Raw genomic sequence first — 21,075 nt, forward strand, 5'->3', positions numbered from 1 at the left:
TATGGACAATTAAACCTATATGTATTTTCTATTATGTATATATAACGAAGTCTTCGGTCTCGACGGTCTGCATAAGGGCATAGACCTTTTCGGCCAGGCTTTTCTCGCTACCGATCGTTCTGGCACACTTCTTGGAGTCGCATATTATATGGCCTAAAACTTGATTATGTCTTGGTGGGTCGTGGCGCGGTAATGGCCCAATACCCAATAATATAGATAAATGGTTACTTGAATTCGCGCGCAGCGCGAAAAAATTTTGCAAAAATTGCATAAATTTTCAAAAAATACTCTATGATTTATGCTAATTCACAAAATAATTTTGGGCCCCCTTCGAGCTCGGCCCCCCCCCAATTGGGGGGTTTGGGGTGCGGCAGTTACGGTGCTGGCTATATCACAGATGTATCAGCTATATATCACTCAAGTATCAGCTTTATCACTCTAGTATCAGCTGTATCACTCTAGTATCAGCTGGAATAAGTTGACACAGCTCAACAGCGCTTGCCTTGATCGAATGAAAAGAACGACGTAACCCGACCGCAGTGAGATCTGCTTGTGGATAGTAGGGTTGGAGGCGGGTTATGGTTAAGGCTGGGGTAAGGGCAGTGTTGGGATCAAGTCACTATACCTTCGAGTCACGAGTCATTTCGAGTCATTGCACATTTTGACTCGAGTCAAGTCAAGTCAATCGATTTTCGAAGGTGACTCGAGTCAAGTCAAGTCACTCGTTTTTTAGAGGTGACTCGAGTCAAGTCGAGTCAAGTCAAGTCCCGAGTCAAGTCACATTTCAAGTCAAACTGAATTTTCAAAGTATGAATGATGATTCAAAGTCATTACATTTTGCTAGATGTGTAAAAGACAGATGTATTGGTCATATATCTTGAATCAAATAACGAGTATAAGGTCAAATATACATGCAAAAGGGCGCTGTATCGCTCACGCAGAGGTAGAGCAGCTAACGTGAGCCAAAATAGAGGATCGAATACGAAGCGTCGAGAAGTTGAAACAAAATGATATGATATAATATACTATCCATCTACACATCCGTGAGAATATAAACGCATAAACTGTATTCGTTCGATTTAAATCATACAAGAGGGTTGGTTAAGGTGGGCACTGCGCGATATAAGCACTGAGCCGTCTAAGAAACAGAGATACGTTGCTATTAGAATATGCTACTGCTAGTACATAAACGTAACCTGTCATCAGTTCGTTTTCGGTCAATTTATTTGTGATATAACAATGGTGGATCAGTGAAATGTACATTGTACAATCAGTGAATGACCGGTTGCTCTCACAAGTCACACTGGCGTATGGCGAATAATCCGAACATAAACAAGATACAGAGATATTTAATCTACACCGTTTACTTGATGACTTGAAATTGACTCGTAAATTTTGCTCCGAGTCACGAGTCAATCCACATTTCTGAACCGCCGAGTCAAGTCAAGTCAAGTCATTTTGGCAAAGTGACTCGAGTCAAGTCAAGTCATACGAAAAAGTTGACTCGAGTCAAGTCATGACTCGAGTCATCCCAACACTGGGTAAGGGTATCCCAAGAATAGGGCTGGAGGTGGGTTAGTTTCAAGGTTGGGGTTAGTTTATCCCAGGATTAGGGTTAGAGCGGTTGTAAGGTTGGGGTGAGGGACATGATACTTTCAACCCTGATGTCTGTGACCCATCTAATCTTAGGATACCTCCCCTAATACTAGGGTTACCGTACGTTCTCCTTTAGGAGGATTTGTCCTTCTTTTTTGAGACTTTTGAAAATGTCCTCCTTTGTGAGATTTTGTCACCTTTTTTGAGAATTTTGGTTAAATATAGGGCAAAATTGGACTGATATACAGTAAATCAGCAGTGAAGTAACGCTCCAGCGGATATTTCGGGAGCTGAGCCGGAATGTTGACCTTTTTTTTAGCCAATCGACCAAGGATTGGGAAAAATTTACCATATTTTCAAGATTTCCCTTCGGTATTCTAAGTTTGAAAATTTTGAAAAGTGTATTCCTTTCCCGATTCCAAAATATGGTAACCCTACCTAATACCAGAGGGGGTCAGTAACGAAGTACTTCTACTTTTTCGAAGTACTAAAGTAGTTTTCCTCTACTTCTGGTACTTACACAAGTAGGTTTTTTTTCGCTACTACTTCTACTTCGTAATATCATGTGATCTAGTTACTTACTTTTGCTATTTTCAGTTTGTCAAGTAGAAGTAGTTTCATCCCCAATATGAAAGATAGCCTAAGGAATTTCGGGGCTGTTTTCACGTTCAATTTTCATAAAAGTCATGTAATACCCAGAATTGTCGTTGCGCTTCGCGCACAGTAGATATGGACTGAAAAATATGTATTAACGAAAGTATCGCTGAATATAATTTAGATATCGGGTTGGTTCCGTTTACACCGCATGGTCGCCCACCAAATATTTCATCACGCAGTAGGTATGACCCCCCATAAAGTTTGAAACTATCGTTTCGCAATCTAGCAATAGCCTAATATACCTAGCAGCTCATGACGTGTCTGAGCAGTGGACTTTGGATCACCGTTGAAACTTTCTGGACAAAAGACATGAAATATATTTTCCGCTTTTAAAAAGTAGTATTTGTGTTAGGATCGCATTTCCACATCAATGATAGCATTTACATCCCATGATGTGGACGACTGCTTATTCTGGCAAAAATTGACACCTCCTGGGATGCATCAATATAAATCAAGCTCTCTAGACCTTTCGCGTAGCTCCATTTGCAGCTTTTGACAGTCCATGCGAAAGAATTACGATCGTTTTCACAACTACTTACTTACTTGAGTAGATTTAAAGTCGGTCAATTCTACTTCTACTTCAAGTAATTTTAAGTTGCTTATCAAGGAAGTACTTCTACTCGTACTTGAGTAGATTTTTTCGGCGCTATTTTTACTTCTACCTGAGTAGCTTTGTTGACTACTTTGACCACCTCTGCTTAATATACTCCCAACCCAGCCCCAATATCCCCCACCCTAATATCCTCAAACCCTAATATTGGGATACCATTACCCCAACATTTACCTTACACCACCTCCAACACTAATATATCACCCTCCCCGAACCTAATATCCATCTCCCCAAACCTAATATCCCTCCCCCAACCCTAATACCCCCCTTGCAACCCTAATATCACCCTCTCCAACCCTAATAGCCCTCTCCACGAACCCTTATATCCCTTTCCTCAACCCTGATCTCCTCCAACCGAAATCTTGGGATACCCTTACCCCAACGTCCCAACCTTAATCCTAATCTACCTTCAACCCTATTATCCCGGCCCATCACCAACCCTAATATCCCCCAACGCTAATAACCCCACCTCCAACCCTAATATCCCCCTCCCCAACCCTGATACAGCTGATACAGCTGATGCAGCTGTGATACAGCTGTATATCCACAGGGCCTCAGCTTTCTGTTGATACCCGTTTTATTAAATTTGGCGCTCGACAAGCCGGTCAAAAATGGCCGTAAAGTTGCCTTTGGTCAAATGGAAAGTATGACGTAACCCAAATGCAGTGAGTCGTTCAGTCTCGTTGTGTTCACACCAGAGTTGGATCAATTACAATAATTGAGTTTAATTACAATTACAATTACTCCCTTGCATGTTTCAATTGAATTACAATTAGCCTACTCAATGCTGAAAATATACAATTACAATTACTGATAAACATGTAATTAAATTACAATTACAATTACTGTTAAACATGTAATTGATTCGGTAGAGAGGTGTTCTTTGACAACCGTAGCGACGTAATTTGCAATTAACAATCTCAAGCTATTCATGTTTTATTCATGATAGTAGAATACCCTTTAATTAAAAAAAACTCGAACGTATTCGAACTATTCCTAATCATGAGTACTGACAGCCAATGGAATACTATAGGACAGCCAATGAGATGTAATCAAACGATTAGGCTACTCAGAGCTGAGTGAGGATAATGAAACGTGGTAAGGCGTCAGCGATAAGGATGATACCGATAAGATGTGTAAAATTAAAATAAATGCAAAAGGAAAGAACCTCCTGATAACTACGAATTACAGCATTTTGGTTCGCATTTACATTTTCACTTGCTCGGAAACTGTTAGATTGCATTTGATGAACATTAGGGTGCGAAAATTTCTGGCCCCAGTAAATTTGGCCAAGATTAGGGGTAAGATTGGGATAACTTCTCAACAAATGCGTGATCAAGTTTGATGAAGCCTTGGTTGGAAACTTGAATTTCATTTTGCAATTGTTGCAGCAAGCCTCGGTACTGGTCAGAAATTTAAAAAAGAAAACTCTGACCGTGGTGAAGGAAATGGTTTAGCGCAGGTTTCCGAAGAGTTTATTTGTTGTTCATTCATTTTTGAAATATTAAGATTAATTTAGCCCACTATGATTCTCTAACTTTTTTAGACACGCCCCCCCCCCCTTTATGACAGTGCAATATTTCGTGCCCCACTTATCGCCATATCACACAAGTAGTTAGTATGATCGGTCGTGATTCGCCATTGTTTCTTATGGCGGGGTCGCATGCTAACGCGAAAACCGGGGGTGGCATGCTAACGTTTTCGTCTTATGGCGGGGGTGGCATGCTAACGTTTTCGTCTTATGGCGGGGGTGGCATGCTAACGTTTTCGTCTTATGGCGGGGGTGGCATGCTAACGTTTTCGTCTTATGGCGGGGGTGACATGCTAACGTTTTCGTCTTATGGGTGCGGTCGCATGATAACGCGAAACTCGTGGTGGCATGCTAATGTTTTTTGGTATACGTGCGGCGACATGCTAACGACGATAAATGTGTCTGTCATGTATTCTTACGGGATCTGTGGCGACTCGCCATGTGTTCTTGCGGTCGTGATTCGCACTTTCAGGTATCTCTCGCGTGGTGTTGAATATGCACGAGTCACCAACAATAACCGCGCGGACGGAAACGTGGTTTGTTGTGAGGATTTACGCAGTGCGTGCGACAGACGGCGATTCGAATATCAACAATAGTCGCGTTCGCAAACTAACACTTCAAAAAGATGTGAAATATTTGTAAAATCCTACGATCGCTCACAAGATACCACTTCCGGCATATCAATCTATCACTCAATACACAACCGAAGTTGAATTGTAATTGAATGCGTAAATTTATCACCTCGACATCAAAATTCGAAAACAACAACTTGATGCTTTATGTTCTCACTCTAATTTCATGATAAGTGTAATAAGTGCCGAATAACAGATACACCACCGGCGAGACTTGAATACCAACAAATTGTCACTTATTTCTATTCTAGCCGTAATCCTTTGTGAAGTTACGCTTATTCAAATAGCTGTGAAATAGTTTGCAAAACCCCGCGATCGCTGACAAGATAATGTCTCGGTCATAACCATCTTTCACGACTCGGTGTCATAACCATACCGATCACTCACGCGGTGAAATTTTCGTAATCAGTTTGACACAGAACTTGATTTCGCTGGTAAGATTTAACAAGTAACGAATAACAGACCGCCAGTGTCGGTAACTTGAATAGCGACAAATTGTCACTTATTTCCGCTCTAACCCTAATCCTCTGTGAAGTGAGCGCTTATTCAAAAGGGTGTGATATAATTTTAAAATCCGACGACCACTCACCGGATAATGCTTCAGACATAGCAATCCCTCATGCCCGCTCACAAGGTAATATTTCGGTAATTAGTTTGTCCCAGAACCGTCGCAGACGGTGATTCGAAAACCAACAATTTGTCACTTGCCCGCGATCGCTATATGTTTCACACCTCGCGAAAAGTGGCTGACTTTAGTTGCGTGATAAGATCCATGAAAATATTCAATCGATGTGTTAGTTTGTCAACTTGAAATGTAACTCACTACACAGATCAAGTTGAATCGTATTTGAATGTATTGATTCGACCCAACTCAAATCCTATCAACGCGATCTGTTGAATCGAACGTAACCTGAATATTACTGACGCCAACATTCACCCTCATCGGATCATTCACACATTCCACGCCGCTGTTTTAACACTTATAGAATCAATACCAACTATCTCTGACCCGATAATATTCAATCATTTTGGTAATTTGCCAACTTTAAATCCATTCGCGGGATGTACTAAAGGTAAATCCAAATAATCCAGAATGAAATATTTGGACTTTGACATTGTGCGAATTGAAATAGGTTTGACAAACATGACTACCAACTTTCACCCAGTCACATTTCAAGATTATACTTTGAAACAATCCTTGAAACTGACAACTCTATTCACGACTGAGTTTTCCGTTTATCAAATAGAGTTTCAGTAAATACTATCGCGATTTTTTAATGTGTTACTACACACAATAGAATCAATCAATGAAATAACACCTGTTGTAAATATTTCTAACTTGACAACCACTTGTGCATACCGCGATCGACTTGAGACGCGATGAGTTAAATCGGAATATTTCAATCTATTTGTCGAAACCTTGAACAAACTATCGGGTTATTTTTTGTTGCAATCGAGTGAACGGAAATAGTATTACGTCTCGACATCTCGCCATCTTACCATATTCAAAGAGTCAACCACGAAAACATTGTCAAGTAAATCCGTTACCCGACCAACTCAAGCAGTTAGCCAAGCATACACGAGTCCATACAAACACTAAAACCTAAAATCCATAACAAGTTCGGATGTATTCGTATCCCTACGCATCTTTTTTAATCAACTTGAAAAGTCGTTACTATTCTGTAAGATAGAGGGATTACAACGCGGTATATTCTGCAAGACAAACTAATTACTACTCGGTATATTTTGTGAGACAAAAGTAATTACTCTTTGGTACAGGGGACTTGAGCTTAACATAATATGTTTGAGTATACGAGATTTGAAAGTCTGATCGACGTAGTTGCGACTTCATTTCTTACAATCGAACGCTGGTGTTACATTGAAAGTTATCATGCTGTAAACATCGATTTAACATATGTAATAGTTGATCATGACTTGATTATTAAATTATTCGCGTTAATTAGACCCGGCGTTATGTTGAAAGTTATGACAGCAACAAACTTTTCAGTACCAATGTTATTAACATATTAAGCTGTAAAACTATGCGTGTCTGAAATGTTCTTGAATGGAAAATTATTCCACCTTGGTACATATCACCCTGCGTATCGCGGATATCAGAAAATATTTTACAAATGTAATTGTCCCCACTAACCAAGACTAAAGATGAAACAACAATTTCCTTTGTTAAACAATAACCGGTACAATACTTTATCATCGTAATCAGCAGTGAGAATTGAAACACTTTCGCACATTATCTGGTGTCAAGATATCACACTAGGTGAATTGACATACCGCCGCTTGCATAATACCTAATCCGTTCACACCATTTCACATACTTTGATCATTACAAAAGTAAATTGGAATATGTTTGCTAGATGCATTCAATTCAGTTAGAAATGTCTGGTGCACAACAATCGTAATATCAAAAAAGTACTTGCTACACTGTTATTTGCTAAACGTGTTTTGCATTGTTGTTCATTTGTAGTATTGATTGTTCTTGAACCCTCAAATAATAATTCCCGACATGAAACCAAGCCACTGAAAGTCGTTACCATCACGAAGAAACAATGTGTGCGATGTTTGTCAAATGTATCCTACCTGGCCACCAGAAAACAATTTTCACTCACTCGAAATGAAACCAATGTGATGGTCTCCATTCGATATTTTGTTTGTGTCAAATACTTTACAATGATCACATTTGAGTGGTTGAGGTTTACATCATCAAGCTGTTATTTGTAAATCAAGATTTCGGTAAACTTGTAAATGTATCGTTTAACTAACCAACATTTAGTGATTGTTGAACATACGACTTCGAAATACTGCGTTGATCGTAATTTCCATCATCGTGATAATCGAAGTACATTTCTTTCGAATTCGTAACAACCGGCGTTTCTACGACATGACAAATTTTTGACAAGTTATGCTTAGAAGATTGGTTGCATATCGCGAAAAAAAAAATATACCACTCATATTGATACTGTTACTCCATTGATCGATATTTTCAAACGAGTAAAATTTATTACTTGAGTTTCTCCGCTTAATGTAAATGAAAACTCAGCCGTCTTTTAACATCACAAAGACATTGATAAAAAGTAGGCAATCAAACACAACACTTTGTACGACACTAATTATTGTTCCACACATCTCATTTCATACTAAGTGTATACGAAAGATATTCACGACACATGAAAATATTCGCTCATGCTACGAACATACGCAATGATTGGTGGTGCTTTCAAACTGTTTCGATATCACAAGAACTTTATTGTCTGAATGGGTGTTCATGTATCTTAATAATCAAATAGTTCAACACAGAACTAGTACTAACAGAAACATCAGAGAGTTGTTTACACAAAAGTTTGTATGTGTACAGTATGCAAATACCATGTGTAAGTCCAGCACAATTGCAGTATCCATCCGGGTTTAGTCAACACAAATTTATTACAACAGAGCCACGTAAACTTTCGTGAAAGAAAAGCATACTCACTTCCAGAGGGTTATGTCAACACCATAGCAGTAAATCAGCTACTCCAACAACAAAGTACATATGTTTCTAGCCACGATCCTTACATCTTTCACATAGATCAATCTACTTTGCTAACGAAAAGTGCTGAGTCATCACATGATCGCCCTCACAACAAAACAACTAGTAGATATTATCATTCAAAATATTCCTAACCCTTTACACACCAGTGACAAATCATACAACGAATATGTTTTGTGGGTCGAATTGTTGTTCAGTGTCAAGTCTACCTGTTGAAACGTACATTAAAACAGCGCAATTCAAATAAAACCACGAATCTATTTTCATTTCCTCACAAACTGTCACATACAGAAAAATAAATTTTATTCCGCCAAAACATACTTGTAACCAATCGCTTTCATTAAACACACAACACCATAAAAGTATTTACTTTCTACAACATAGACATTCCGATGTAGTCAAGAAATATTTTTATTAATCAAAATCATCGACTTCTGTTTACGGCGTTAGTGTGTGCATGTCATACATGTGGGATCCGTATTAAAATGGACACGACACGACTGAATGTAAGGAGATAGAAGTCTATCGCATAGATTTACATGTGGTCTTCGCTACGGTTTCAAAAAACGAATCATCTCTTTTGCATTGATCGAGACCGAGCAAGTTAGTTAATGGCCATGATTGTGTTTGTCATATGCGAATGATAGGGTTACTGTCAAATCTACATACAACAACCTTCTGGCACTCATAATAGCAATTTCATTCTCGCCCTTCGTAATTGTAGACTCACAACAAGTATATTGTACAACTCGACAGCTACGTTTAACAACACCAACGACACTAAACATACGATACCTACCCAAGTAAAATTACCATTTTCACCTGGAGGTCAGTCGTTACCTGAGTAAAAATACCATTATTCTTTGGAGATTTATCGTTTAATCAGAGTAACAAAACATTTTCACTTGGGGGTCTATCGTTTCCAAGAGTAACAAGCCCCCTTTCCTTTGGAAATCTATTTTTTCCCTGGGTAACAAACCTTTTTCACTTGGAAATATATTTTTTCTCTGGATAACAAACCTTTATCACTTGGAAATATATTTTTTTCCCTGAGCAACAAACCTTTTTCACTTGGGAATATATTTTTTCTCTGGATAACAAACCTTTTTCACTTGGAAATATATTTTTTCTCTGGGTAACAAACCTTTTTCACTTGGAAATATATTTTTTACCTGAGTACCAAACCTTTTTCACTTGGAAATATATTTTTATCCTACAGCAACAAACCATTTTCACATGGAAAACTACTTTTACCTAGAGTAACTAATCATTTTCTTTTGGAAATATATTTTCTCCCTGGGTAACAAACCCGTTTCGTTTGGAAAACTATCATTTACCTGAGTACCAATACCGTTTGCACTTGGAAATCTATCTTTTCTCTGGGTAACAATACCATTTTCGTTTTGAAAACTGACAACCACACCCGACAATTTGATATTTTTGTATATTGTTACAACGGGCAGTGACAAAATATACACCAACAACGACTCCGATACATTTGTGCAATCGCATATTTACTTGTGTTGGTGCATCCCATCAAAATCATCGGTTACCCACATGCAATGTGCTCTTGTATATCGAAATGTATGTTTGGGAAATTGGACAATAGGTTTCGATAGGTCTGTGATGTCCGGGGTCGTGCTTTGGATTTTCCAGAGTCAAAATGTCTGAATAAAACACCTCCTCGACGATGGTTGGTATGTGGATAACGGTGTTCGGAAAACGGTTGGATTTATGTCACCCATCGCGATAACAATTCCAGGTCGACTTTTCCCCGCATGTTTACTATATTGTGTCTTTATTGATCAATGTATGTCTCAACATTCAGTTTGAAATCGGAAACTCTGATAAAGTACGTAACCGGATCCGGATATCAACTCTGAATCGATAAACCAATGAACAATATTCAAAGTAAACATGTTACACCCTGTGTTTCCACGAAAAAATACCATCCAGACATACGTCGCGCTTGTTTGCCCACACCAGTATACGCGTAAATGGAGGTGTGTGACATTGCATGCAATGTGTTGGTATACAAACATCGATCCACAGACATTATCATAGCCGGTAGTTTTGATGTAGATCGAATGTCACCCGATAACAATACCAATAAGCCACATTGCAATGACTCTGAGTCCGCGCTATTACATCGATATTTCGACACCGTTCACTGATTTACTCGATGGTGTTATCGTGTTGTTACATTGCAAGATAGTCATGACCCTATCTCCAGACAGATCACCCAGACCAATTGGATACATCGGTCAATATCCATCGTGTTGTCGACACCGAAGTTTTCTGCTGAGACTTCAGCGTTTGACCAATGTGAACTATCGAAGTATGGGTGCTCGAAATGATTGCGATCAGTCTTTTAGTCACGATACATGGATGTCGCTACTCCCACATAACGACTCCAGATAAATATAGCGAAAATCTCGGACTGATACTGTGATCCAATAAGGTGTGTTTCTGTGAAGACAGCAATCGTACACCACAATAGAACACTACCTCGTGATTTCACACGCAATCATAAAACACATCATCATAAGGGTCTAGTTCGTCCGGTGACATTTCGAAACGGTCGTCGCCACAAGAGATCGGTAACATTTTGAAACGACATCGCCACAAGTCTATTGACATCGATTCTGTTGGTCATGTCAATCCGTTTCACAATCCACCGTTTTCAACTCCCCGCACCATAGTGTTACGACACAGACAAGAAGCGTCGGTGGAAATAATAAAACACGGAAAGCACACTTTGGTGTTATTTGATATGGATTTTACACCAGACGAACCTCATATTCGAGCAATGTATTTGAATGGCGATTGTATTATTGATGTTCAGGGAAAAGAAATTTATCGATTTATCGGTTTCGTACATATCCAACAAAAACTAGGGTATGTGATTGTGCGTGGTTCGCATATTCGACTGTGAACGCTCTATTGGTATATGCTGTATAGCTCACTTTCACCGTCGTGCGAATAACCCATGTTACGGCTCCATGTTTGTGTGTCTGTATGTCATGCTTCAGATTGACTCAGAGTCATTGCAATGTGGCTTATTGGTATTGTTATCGGGTGACATTCGATCTACATCAAAACTACCGGCTATGATAATGTCTGTGGATCGATGTTTGTATACCAACACATTGCATGCAATGTCACACACCTCCATTTACGCGTATACTGGTGTGGGCAAACAAGCGCGACGTATGTCTGGATGGTATTTTTTCGTGGAAACACAGGGTGTAACATGTTTACTTTGAATATTGTTCATTGGTTTATCGATTCAGAGTTGATATCCGGATCCGGTTACGTACTTTATCAGAGTTTCCGATTTCAAACTGAATGTTGAGACATACATTGATCAATAAAGACACAATATAGTAAACATGCGGGGAAAAGTCGACCTGGAATTGTTATCGCGATGGGTGACATAAATCCAACCGTTTTCCGAACCCCGTTATCCACATACCAACCATCGTCGAGGAGGTGTTTTATTCAGACATTTTGACTCTGGAAAATCCAAAGCACGACCCCGGACATCACAGACCTATCGAAACCTATTGTCCAATTTCCCAAACATACATTTCGATATACAAGAGCACATTGCATGTGGGTAACCGATGATTTTGATAGGATGCACCAACACAAGTAAATATGCGATTGCACAAATGTATCGGAGTCGTTGTTGGTGTATATTTTGTCACTGCCCGTTGTAACAATATACAAAAATATCAAATTGTCGGGTGTGGTTGTCAGTTTTCAAAACGAAAATGGTATTGTTACCCAGAGAAAAGATAGATTTCCAAGTGCAAACGGTATTGGTACTCAGGTAAATGATAGTTTTCCAAACGAAACGGGTTTGTTACCCAGGGAGAAAATATATTTCCAAAAGAAAATGATTAGTTACTCTAGGTAAAAGTAGTTTTCCATGTGAAAATGGTTTGTTGCTGTAGGATAAAAATATATTTCCAAGTGAAAAAGGTTTGGTACTCAGGTAAAAAATATATTTCCAAGTGAAAAAGGTTTGTTACCCAGAGAAAAAATATATTTCCAAGTGAAAAAGGTTTGTTATCCAGAGAAAAAATATATTCCCAAGTGAAAAAGGTTTGTTGCTCAGGGAAAAAAATATATTTCCAAGTGATAAAGGTTTGTTATCCAGAGAAAAAATATATTTCCAAGTGAAAAAGGTTTGTTACCCAGGGAAAAAATAGATTTCCAAAGGAAAGGGGGCTTGTTACTCTTGGAAACGATAGACCCCCAAGTGAAAATGTTTTGTTACTCTGATTAAACGATAAATCTCCAAAGAATAATGGTATTTTTACTCAGGTAACGACTGACCTCCAGGTGAAAATGGTAATTTTACTGGGGTAGGTATCGTATGTTTAGTGTCGTTGGTGTTGTTAAACGTAGCTGTCGAGTTGTACAATATACTTGTTGTGAGTCTACAATTACGAAGGGCGAGAATGAAATTGCTATTATGAGTGCCAGAAGGTTGTTGTATGTAGATTTGACAGTAACCCTATCATTCGCATATGACAAACACAATCATGGCCATTAACTAACTTGCTCGGTCTCGATCAATGCAAAAGAGATGATTCGTTTTTTGAAACCGTAGCGAAGACCACATGTAAATCTATGCGATAGACTTCTATCTCCTTACATTCAGTCGTGTCGTGTCCATTTTAATACGGATCCCACATGTATGACATGCACACACTAACGCCGTAAACAGAAGTCGATGATTTTGATTAATAAAAATATTTCTTGACTACATCGGAATGTCTATGTTGTAGAAAGTAAATACTTTTATGGTGTTGTGTGTTTAATGAAAGCGATTGGTTACAAGTATGTTTTGGCGGAATAAAATTTATTTTTCTGTATGTGACAGTTTGTGAGGAAATGAAAATAGATTCGTGGTTTTATTTGAATTGCGCTGTTTTAATGTACGTTTCAACAGGTAGACTTGACACTGAACAACAATTCGACCCACAAAACATATTCGTTGTATGATTTGTCACTGGTGTGTAAAGGGTTAGGAATATTTTGAATGATAATATCTACTAGTTGTTTTGTTGTGAGGGCGATCATGTGATGACTCAGCACTTTTCGTTAGCAAAGTAGATTGATCTATGTGAAAGATGTAAGGATCGTGGCTAGAAACATATGTACTTTGTTGTTGGAGTAGCTGATTTACTGCTATGGTGTTGACATAACCCTCTGGAAGTGAGTATGCTTTTCTTTCACGAAAGTTTACGTGGCTCTGTTGTAATAAATTTGTGTTGACTAAACCCGGATGGATACTGCAATTGTGCTGGACTTACACATGGTATTTGCATACTGTACACATACAAACTTTTGTGTAAACAACTCTCTGATGTTTCTGTTAGTACTAGTTCTGTGTTGAACTATTTGATTATTAAGATACATGAACACCCATTCAGACAATAAAGTTCTTGTGATATCGAAACAGTTTGAAAGCACCACCAATCATTGCGTATGTTCGTAGCATGAGCGAATATTTTCATGTGTCGTGAATATCTTTCGTATACACTTAGTATGAAATGAGATGTGTGGAACAATAATTAGTGTCGTACAAAGTGTTGTGTTTGATTGCCTACTTTTTATCAATGTCTTTGTGATGTTAAAAGACGGCTGAGTTTTCATTTACATTAAGCGGAGAAACTCAAGTAATAAATTTTACTCGTTTGAAAATATCGATCAATGGAGTAACAGTATCAATATGAGTGGTATATTTTTTTTTTCGCGATATGCAACCAATCTTCTAAGCATAACTTGTCAAAAATTTGTCATGTCGTAGAAACGCCGGTTGTTACGAATTCGAAAGAAATGTACTTCGATTATCACGATGATGGAAATTACGATCAACGCAGTATTTCGAAGTCGTATGTTCAACAATCACTAAATGTTGGTTAGTTAAACGATACATTTACAAGTTTACCGAAATCTTGATTTACAAATAACAGCTTGATGATGTAAACCTCAACCACTCAAATGTGATCATTGTAAAGTATTTGACACAAACAAAATATCGAATGGAGACCATCACATTGGTTTCATTTCGAGTGAGTGAAAATTGTTTTCTGGTGGCCAGGTAGGATACATTTGACAAACATCGCACACATTGTTTCTTCGTGATGGTAACGACTTTCAGTGGCTTGGTTTCATGTCGGGAATTATTATTTGAGGGTTCAAGAACAATCAATACTACAAATGAACAACAATGCAAAACACGTTTAGCAAATAACAGTGTAGCAAGTACTTTTTTGATATTACGATTGTTGTGCACCAGACATTTCTAACTGAATTGAATGCATCTAGCAAACATATTCCAATTTACTTTTGTAATGATCAAAGTATGTGAAATGGTGTGAACGGATTAGGTATTATGCAAGCGGCGGTATGTCAATTCACCTAGTGTGATATCTTGACACCAGATAATGTGCGAAAGTGTTTCAATTCTCACTGCTGATTACGATGATAAAGTATTGTACCGGTTATTGTTTAACAAAGGAAATTGTTGTTTCATCTTTAGTCTTGGTTAGTGGGGACAATTACATTTGTAAAATATTTTCTGATATCCGCGATACGCAGGGTGATATGTACCAAGGTGGAATAATTTTCCATTCAAGAACATTTCAGACACGCATAGTTTTACAGCTTAATATGTTAATAACATTGGTACTGAAAAGTTTGTTGCTGTCATAACTTTCAACATAACGCCGGGTCTAATTAACGCGAATAATTTAATAATCAAGTCATGATCAACTATTACATATGTTAAATCGATGTTTACAGCATGATAACTTTCAATGTAACACCAGCGTTCGATTGTAAGAAATGAAGTCGCAACTACGTCGATCAGACTTTCAAATCTCGTATACTCAAACATATTATGTTAAGCTCAAGTCCCCTGTACCAAAGAGTAATTACTTTTGTCTCACAAAATATACCGAGTAGTAATTAGTTTGTCTTGCAGAATATACCGCGTTGTAATCCCTCTATCTTACAGAATAGTAACGACTTTTCAAGTTGATTAAAAAAGATGCGTAGGGATACGAATACATCCGAACTTGTTATGGATTTTAGGTTTTAGTGTTTGTATGGACTCGTGTATGCTTGGCTAACTGCTTGAGTTGGTCGGGTAACGGATTTACTTGACAATGTTTTCGTGGTTGACTCTTTGAATATGGTAAGATGGCGAGATGTCGAGACGTAATACTATTTCCGTTCACTCGATTGCAACAAAAAATAACCCGATAGTTTGTTCAAGGTTTCGACAAATAGATTGAAATATTCCGATTTAACTCATCGCGTCTCAAGTCGATCGCGGTATGCACAAGTGGTTGTCAAGTTAGAAATATTTACAACAGGTGTTATTTCATTGATTGATTCTATTGTGTGTAGTAACACATTAAAAAATCGCGATAGTATTTACTGAAACTCTATTTGATAAACGGAAAACTCAGTCGTGAATAGAGTTGTCAGTTTCAAGGATTGTTTCAAAGTATAATCTTGAAATGTGACTGGGTGAAAGTTGGTAGTCATGTTTGTCAAACCTATTTCAATTCGCACAATGTCAAAGTCCAAATATTTCATTCTGGATTATTTGGATTTACCTTTAGTACATCCCGCGAATGGATTTAAAGTTGGCAAATTACCAAAATGATTGAATATTATCGGGTCAGAGATAGTTGGTATTGATTCTATAAGTGTTAAAACAGCGGCGTGGAATGTGTGAATGATCCGATGAGGGTGAATGTTGGCGTCAGTAATATTCAGGTTACGTTCGATTCAACAGATCGCGTTGATAGGATTTGAGTTGGGTCGAATCAATACATTCAAATACGATTCAACTTGATCTGTGTAGTGAGTTACATTTCAAGTTGACAAACTAACACATCGATTGAATATTTTCATGGATCTTATCACGCAACTAAAGTCAGCCACTTTTCGCGAGGTGTGAAACATATAGCGATCGCGGGCAAGTGACAAATTGTTGGTTTTCGAATCACCGTCTGCGACGGTTCTGGGACAAACTAATTACCGAAATATTACCTTGTGAGCGGGCATGAGGGATTGCTATGTCTGAAGCATTATCCGGTGAGTGGTCGTCGGATTTTAAAATTATATCACACCCTTTTGAATAAGCGCTCACTTCACAGAGGATTAGGGTTAGAGCGGAAATAAGTGACAATTTGTCGCTATTCAAGTTACCGACACTGGCGGTCTGTTATTCGTTACTTGTTAAATCTTACCAGCGAAATCAAGTTCTGTGTCAAACTGATTACGAAAATTTCACCGCGTGAGTGATCGGTATGGTTATGACACCGAGTCGTGAAAGATGGTTATGACCGAGACATTATCTTGTCAGCGATCGCGGGGTTTTGCAAACTATTTCACAGCTATTTGAATAAGCGTTAACTTCACAAAGGATTACGGCTAGAATAGAAATAAGTGACAATTTGTTGGTATTCAAGTCTCGCCGGTGGTGTATCTGTTATTCGGCACTTATTACACTTATCATGAAATTAGAGTGAGAACATAAAGCATCAAGTTGTTGTTTTCGAATTTTGATGTCGAGGTGATAAATTTACGCATTCAATTACAATTCAACTTCGGTTGTGTATTGAGTGATAGATTGATATGCCGGAAGTGGTATCTTGTGAGCGATCGTAGGATTTTACAAATATTTCACATCTTTTTGAAGTGTTAGTTTGCGAACGCGACTATTGTTGATATTCGAATCGCCGTCTGTCGCACGCACTGCGTAAATCCTCACAACAAACCACGTTTCCGTCCGCGCGGTTATTGTTGGTGACTCGTGCATATTCAACACCACGCGAGAGATACCTGAAAGTGCGAATCACGACCGCAAGAACACATGGCGAGTCGCCACAGATCCCGTAAGAATACATGACAGACACATTTATCGTCGTTAGCATGTCGCCGCACGTATACCAAAAAACATTAGCATGCCACCACGAGTTTCGCGTTATCATGCGACCGCACCCATAAGACGAAAACGTTAGCATGTCACCCCCGCCATAAGACGAAAACGTTAGCATGCCACCCCCGCCATAAGACGAAAACGTTAGCATGCCACCCCCGCCATAAGACGAAAACGTTAGCATGCCACCCCGCCATAAGACGAAAACGTTAGCATGCCACCCCCGGTTTTCGCGTTAGCATGCGACCCCGCCATAAGAAACAATGGCGAATCACGACCGATCATACTAACTACTCACACAATGAAACCAGAATGCCATTAATCCTTACAGATAGTTTGATGATATGGAAGGTTATGACTATTGATGAGAGAATTCTCCAATATGAAATTCGGACTATACACGGAGCAATAGCTGTGAAATAGAGGTGAATCGCGCCAAGCGCGGAAAAAATTTCAGTTTACCGGAGCTTCGCGCCCCCTTCAGATACTTTCACGCCGCCCAAGGGATTGCGTTATGACGACTGTGGTGGAGTGCTGTAATCGACCTTGCTGGCGTGTTGTTTCACTGATTTTCCCTAATTGGTTTAATTTTAGTTGATTTCGTGAGCACAGTGAGATAGTGCTGCATACTAGCATATGTAATAGGCTAATACAATGCACATTTATCAAAGTACCGACTAGCTGCTAGGCATTTTAGCATTGGTGGCATACATGCATGTACGACACAGCCCCAAAAAATTAATATGGAGACTGTGAGTGCTGTGCGTCATCATAGTTATGCAGAACCTGGAAGGATTGTTAAAAGGGGATTTGGCAATTTTCTGGCATCCTTTGCGTCACCTAATTTATTAAAAGAGAAGGGTTGATTACGATGATTGTGTGAGCATACTAAATAATTATATATAGTATGGTATTGATATAGCGATTGTGCCTTCATAATATAAAATCGGAACCGAAAATCATCATTGTACTGGTTGATAAGCCACAGTGTCCCATATGGTGTGGACCAGAGCTGGATCAATTGTAATTTGTAATTTAGCTGAATGTCATTATTACATTTTTTCATGTAATTGTAATTGAAGCATTTCTATTTTGCGTAATTGTAATTTGATGAAAATTTTGCTCAATTACAATTTCAATTACATTGTTATGGAAACCTGACAATCACAACATAAAATAATCAACCAATCAATCATTTATTCGTCACACCAGTGAAAATCCGGTACGGACCAGGATGACGACGAGGGCCGCAAGGCCTTAGTACACGGTCGCCACCTGTAATAATTAGCCTATTTACATCGGTGTTCCATGCGTGCCGCGTTATAAGTAGATAATTCGGCCATGCTAAACTGTTTCCCATACTTCAGTAGCAACAGAAAACTTTGGGACGCAACAATGCTGTCTGGCGAAACGAGAGAGTAACGAGAGAGTAACTCTCTCGATTCGCCAGACAGCATTGTTGCGTCCCAATGCCAATCTCTCGTTTCACCAGACAGCATTGTTGCGTCTCAATGCCAATCTCCAAAACAATGAAAAATTCGAGGCTGATTGTGGGGGTTCCAGGGCCGCGAGCGGAATAAAATTTATATTTTCGTAATCAGTGCAGAGTCAGCTTTCGATTGATACAAGTTTTACCAAATTTAATGCTCGGCAAGCCGGTCAAAAATGACCGTCAAATTGCCTGTAGCCAAATGGAAATTGTGACGTGATACAATTTCACTCAGGCGTGAGATTTGCTTGTGTCGACACCTTATAGGACACTATGCTTTTATCCTAATCCAATCCAAATCCGACAAAATTTCGCAAATCCTGTTTTTACAAATCCTAATCCACATCCATGCTCATTGCTCATCTCTGCTAGGGTTACCATATTTTTGTATAGATAACCGTAGGCTAGTTATCTATAATTTTTGTGACCCAAATTCCGGACGCTTTTTAGCGTGCACTAGTGGATTTCAAAATGAGTTATGAGCACATTGTCTGTCAATATGACGTCACACCAGCAAAGCTTTGCTTATCGACCTTAGGTGGTTACGAATCAGAGAACCAGGATCAGGAGTGTGTGGCTGTGTGTTGTGTAATCGGGACCGAAACCACATTTTTTCAGCCCCGTCCCGCCCAAATAAACAATGATTTTGGGCCCACTATAGGATAATCGATGCGACTTCTAGGGGGCTTGCTATATGCATCTGGTCGTTTTTTTGGAATGACTTCTGTCAATAACATTGTTTCTTCCATATTACTATATAGTTTGATCCTCTCTCCGCCACACAATCAGAGTTTGCGGTAGAGCTGGTAGAGGATAATGACTTCGAAAATACAGGGAGCGTAATTGCACATCGTTAAGTCATGTTCATGTCACACCGATAATATTGTTGATCAGCCTTATGCCGGTGGACACCACGGAGCTTTATAACCACCCCACATCCAATCGTTTCCAACCTGTCATGGTCGCGACTCCATTTCTAATTTGTACGGTGGCCCTTATCAAAATTAGACGAGCTGATTACTAAAAGAAGTTAGCACCTTTGCCCAGACTTACTCACGGGGTATTTTGAAATCTGACTACGTTCAGCATCTTCGCGAAACCCAGAATAAAGGCAAACGACCCCCACGTTTGGAAGCACTATCTCTGAAAAAAGCATTTAAACGACCTTAACCATCTCTAGGAATATACCGTTCTCCTATAATTGTTATTACAATTTAGTTTATTTCAGTAAACGAAGGTTATTTATATTTTATTGCAGTTTTTCCTAGGGTGGTAGTCCCCATATTAAAACATTGAATGTGATAGTAAATGACGCGCAGAGCGACGAAAAATATCATGTAGCATATATATTCCCCAAAATATGATGTTATTATGTTGATTTACGAAAAAATTATGAGCCTACGTCAAGCCTTCAAAATTGCGGACATTTAGGCATATTTTAAAAATTCTTCCCTGACGCAAGTTTGAGCAGTGCAATTCTGGACGTGTGGTATGGTTTATATAGCTCAGTGATTGCAACCCTAGTATAGCCTATCCTCCAAGCCTGGTTTCTTTTGTCTGAATCTATGGTCGCTTCTTATTCAGTCAACCGTAACATGCATTGCCTGTGTGTTCTGTGTTGTGTAAAGCGTTGTTTTTACAGTGATCATCATCATCATCATCATTGGTTTATTAGCAATTGTATCAGTTCAATACACCACAAAAATGCGATACAATGAATAGACAGGAAGATGTCGAAGCGACTTGGAGTAGTCTATGGAATCAGACACCCACCTTGGCCTAGGCGATGTAAATAGGAGGCATGCACACTGAATGAAAGTAAAGAAGACACTGAGCTATATGTAAACAAAACAAGCAAGTAGCAAGGTTGTATTTGAGGTGCGGAACCCAGGTCAGTAAAACCATGCATCCCTTGGCTTCAAACTCTTGGAAACTGCTATAAATTCTTTGCGTGAGGCCTTGCAATAGTCTCAGTTACATTAGTCATCAGGCTATAAAAAACAGTCACCCGTAAAGTGTATTAATATTAGGATTATAATGTA

General features: G+C 38.9%; 1 protein-coding gene across 2 annotated transcripts in view; it reads left to right on the top strand.

Moving 5' to 3' along the window:
• LOC145433754 (ribosomal RNA-processing protein 7 homolog A-like) overlaps positions 1 to 21,075 on the top strand; it is an 84,701-nt gene that overhangs the window by 61,947 nt on the left and 1,679 nt on the right. Inside the window, exon 1 of one of the 2 annotated variants that reach the window (XM_080310953.1) lies at positions 20,667 to 20,924. The exons of the other annotated variant lie outside the window; for it this stretch is intronic. The gene's annotated coding sequence lies outside the window, so the exon portion shown is untranslated. Of the gene's footprint in view, positions 1 to 20,666; positions 20,925 to 21,075 lie in introns of those variants that run through there. 2 annotated transcript variants of the gene reach the window in all.

This window comes from Botryllus schlosseri, chromosome 2 (assembly GCF_051294905.1).
Source record: "Botryllus schlosseri isolate E-star chromosome 2, Bs_hap1, whole genome shotgun sequence".
Classification (NCBI taxonomy): Eukaryota; Metazoa; Chordata; class Ascidiacea; order Stolidobranchia; family Styelidae; genus Botryllus; species Botryllus schlosseri.